Below are 4483 nucleotides of genomic sequence, written 5' to 3'. Positions count from 1 at the left end.
TTGTGGAACCTCTCGTATGGCAAACATAAGATATGGGAGCAAAAAATCCCAAATTCTCCCATCTTTGTCAACCACCTTTTTTAGCATACTTTTCAAGGTTTTATTACATCTTTTGACCAAACCATCTGTTTGGGGGTGGTAGACAGAGGTACGGAGATGGGAGATTTTATATAATCTACAAAGTTCCTTGGTAACCCTGGACATAAATGGGGTGCCCTGATCTGTTAAGACCTCTTTTGGGATTCCCACTCGACTAAAGACCTGGACTAACTCCTCGGCAATAGCCTTAGCGGAAGTGTTACGCAAGGGTATGGCCTCAGGATAGTGTGTTGCATAGTCTAGGATTACCAGAATATGCTGGTGACCCCGGGCAGACTTCACTACCTGCCCCACCAGGTCCATGCCAATCCTCTCAAAAGGAACCTCGTGATTGGTAGAGGGACCAAGGGACTGCGAAAATGGGGCGACGGTGCCGACATTTGGCACTCAGGGCATGATTCACAGTACCCCCTGACATCTGCATGCAACCCGGCCAGAAAAATCTCTGGGTGATTCTCTCCCTGGTCTTTTCGATACCGAGATGTCCCCCTATTACATGACCATGGGCCAGGTCTAGGACCACCCTGCAGAAGGGTTTGGGGACCAGTAGCTGTTCAACCTCATCCTCTACACGTTTTACCACCTGATAAAATAAATTGTTTTTAATGGCCATGTAGGGGAAAGACACCCCCCAGTTAGGATCTACTGGTTACCCATCCACCAACTTAACGTTTTCTCTGGCTCTAAGGAGGGGGACATCTCAAAGTTGCTCTGTACAGAAATCCTCTCTCCTGACCTCTAAGTCGGGTACCACATTCTGGCTACTCTCGTTTTCAGTTCCAGAAATGTTGTCCTGTTTGTTACCCTCTGGCTGGGAGCTAGCTTCCAGGTCCTCCGGCTCCCAAGCCATGACAGGGAAAGGAAGAGGATCTCCAGCTCCCTCGATTCCCCATACAGTGTTTCCTTCCCTTTGGCAAAAAGGGTCTTGTGAGAGTTCCTGTGCTTCCGGAGCAGGGGGAGATCTATCCACCAGCCTCCCCTTGCTCTCCCACAACCTCCAAAAATAGGGGAAATCCCTCCCCAATAAAGCTTCATAAGGTAGCAAAGGCGCCACCCCCACTGAATGGGCCACACTGCCCCAAGGGGTATCAACCTCAACCACTGCTGTCTGGTAGTCCCGAGTGTCCCCATGGATGCAAATGACCCGATAGTACTGGGGTGTAGTTTTGTGGGATTTACACAATCACTTCTGACTAGGGTCACCACACTTCCAGATTCTAGCAGGGCTGTGAGCGGCCTTCATTCCACTGCAATAACACACATTTGTTTTTCAATGCAACTCTGACATGATGCAGTGTATGCGACCTGTGCAAACAGAGATATGCGTCTTTTCCTATAAGCAAAATCGTATTGCTTAGGTTCATCATTTATAGGACAGTTTGCAGCAATATGCCCAAATGCATGGCAGCGGAAACACTGTGTGTGCTCTACCCCTAGTCCCAAAGACCTTCCTGGCTTCTTTGGCCAGTCTCCAGGCCTAGGACCCACAGTCTCATTAGCTGTAACAACAGTCTTATCTAATTTCCCCATGCACTTGAACCCTGGAACAGTCTTACCAGAACCGTTGGGTGATCTTGCACCCCTAGACACACTGAAGTGGGTTGTAGACGGGTTCACCAAGTCCTCAGTAGCACTGTACCTCTCCACTAGGTCCACCAATTGGGCTGCAGTTTTGGGGTCCCCCTGTCCGACTCACTTCCTCAGAACAGCAGGGAGCGCACGCAGGTACTGGTCCTTTACCACACGCTCCATGATGTGGGGGCTCATCAAACATTTGAGAACGGGGTGGATTGCTGTTGGAGTAGGTTCACTGATGTACGCGCTGGGCCCGGACTGCCATGGTGACACCCAAGCGTATGAGTATCTCCATCTTCAGAGTCTCATAGTCCTGGGCCTTATCCGAGTCCAAGTCAAAATACATTTTTAGCGGTTCTCCGGTCAGAAACGGGGCCAACAGACCCACCCACTGTTCGTTTGGCCAACCTTCATGGACAGCGACGCTCTCAAAAGTCGCCAGGTATGCTTCAACATCATCAGCTGGTGTCATCTTTTGCAGGTGGTACGAGGCACGTACCAGTTTTGGTTCAGCTGGCACAGGAGATGCAAATGCCTTTTTCAACTCCAGCAGAGCCTCTGCAAACTGTTCATCTCCTGCTGGGCCGCCTGTTGAGCTGCAGCAGCCTCCTGTTGTGCTGTAGCGGCCTCTGCAATTTGGCGGTTGGTTTCCCGCTGAGCGGCATTGGCCTGCAGCAGGGCCTTTAACATTTACTCCATCTTTATAATATGCCTGCTGAGTCCACCACGTGTGGGAGATTAGCTCACAGGGATCATCTTTTCCAGGAAAATAAGGCCAGCATGCAGGTAATTCCTTAAAAGTCTGGTGGATTGGCAGCTTTATTCAGCAGAGGTTTGCACATATGAAACAAAATAACAAAACAGTAAAATAAATCCTTGTCGTAAACTATACAGGAATTTTCCTCATTATATAGTGTGGGGCTGGTCCCCATCACCCACAAAACATATGGTAAAGCAAACCTTTTTCTTTCAAAGTCCAAAAGAGCTCCTCTCTCAGATTCCTTTCTGAGTCTCAGGCCAGAGCATTTCTGTGCTCTCATCCTGTTCATTTAAAGTCCACCTGAGCATGGACTCAGGTGACCCACAATCTCTGGACCAGAACCTAGCCTGTCACAGAGACTGGAAAAACCCGGGCCGGATTCCGGTTCAGTCTCTCACTACAGAACGTATGCGAGGTGAAATATAGCGATTATCTACAACCTCACCTCGCATACCGTCACACTCTGTATACATATATATATTGTGGGGAAATAGCTTGGTGGCAGGTATGGATGACCCCTTGGGGGGGGGTGCGTTTACATAGGGAGATAGCCGAGAAGTGGTTGCAAACAACAGTTTGGTTTATTCTTGCAATTTTCTTCACACAAGCGCAAGCCTCAAAAACATCAAAATAAAAATAAAACACAAAATAAATCCTTGCCACTGTGGGCGGCTACCTTCTCACATACAGGAACCTACCTAAGGAGTCTGTCTCCAACCTACTGTTGGGCAAACTTTGCTGATCCTACAGCGGACACTCAATAGTCCATGTTTTTTCTTCACACCACAAATGTCCATTGAACATGTCCCTTTTCCTCTTCACATTGAACATGTCCCTTTGCTTTTCTCTTCACATAGAACACATTCCTTTGTTTGTCTCTTCACATAGCAACCATTCCTTTGCTGGTCTCTTCACATAGCAAACAGTTCATTTATTTCTTCCACATAGAAACAATCCCAGACCTCACCTTGAGTAGTCTTCACACTTTTTACCCTCCTCAGCGCACATCACTTCAGGAGGTCTTCTCCCATGCTCACACAGCGTCGGGAGGCACACATCTGACTGTCCTCCTCTACCCACACGGCGTCAGGAGGCAGCAATCCTTCTCCCAGCTCACACAGCGTCGGGAGGCACACATCTGACTGTCCTCCTCTCCCCAGCTCACACAGCGTCAGGAGGCAGCAATCCATAGACTTCCTCTGGACAAATTATAGAGGCCTTAATTTCCTCATTCTGAATAGCTGAATGTTTTTCAACTTCCTGCTGGCTACTTCTGCAGCTGACACCCTATAGTAATTGGTGAATTTTCTAAACCAGGTGGAAATGTATCTCCTGTCTGTGACTACATCCACAGATTTACCTGACTTCCTGTCACAATATATATATATATATATATATATATATATACACACACACACTTTTTTGGTAAGTGTCCATATGTCCCCCAGGTCAGTGTCTGGCCCCCCCATACACGACCTCTGTCAATCCCCAGATCAATCACCTTTTAACTTAGAAAATCACCATTATAAAAACAACCACGTTCGGCTCCCATTGATTTCAACAGGAGTTGGATTCTGCATCCGAACTTCGATAACTTTTGCCGAACATTTTGTCAACCAATCACGGGTACATTTAGCTCTTCGCTACTGCTGGCTTCATCATCCAATCATGTTCAAGTAAAAATGATGTTATTTTATTTTCCTTGTACGTGATTGGGTTTTCTTTGCAAAATGAAACTTTACCAAATGCACTAAGCTTGAGGAAAAATGTCCTTGCAAAGTGCAACTTTCCTTGAAAAGTGAACAGCCTTGGAGCCTTTAGTAAATCAACTACTTAATGTTTAGATACAGTTAGGCATACTTTCAACTTATTAGGAAGCAGGGGTGGCTTCCTGGACTTGCAAATGTGCTTTTAATCTTTGTTGCAAACTTAGAATCTGTTTAGGTCAATTCACATACACTTAAAATTCCATCTAGGTCTACACACACGCACACACACATAATTATTTTTACCAGTTAACAGAGCTTTGCTTTATTTTATATGGTATAA

The sequence above is a fragment of the Pelophylax lessonae genome, assembly GCF_965119305.1.
Source record: "Pelophylax lessonae genome assembly, chromosome: 1".
NCBI classification, from domain to species: Eukaryota; Metazoa; Chordata; class Amphibia; order Anura; family Ranidae; genus Pelophylax; species Pelophylax lessonae.
The sequence above is the reverse complement of the archived record's forward strand: the minus strand, read 5'-3'. Positions refer to the sequence as shown.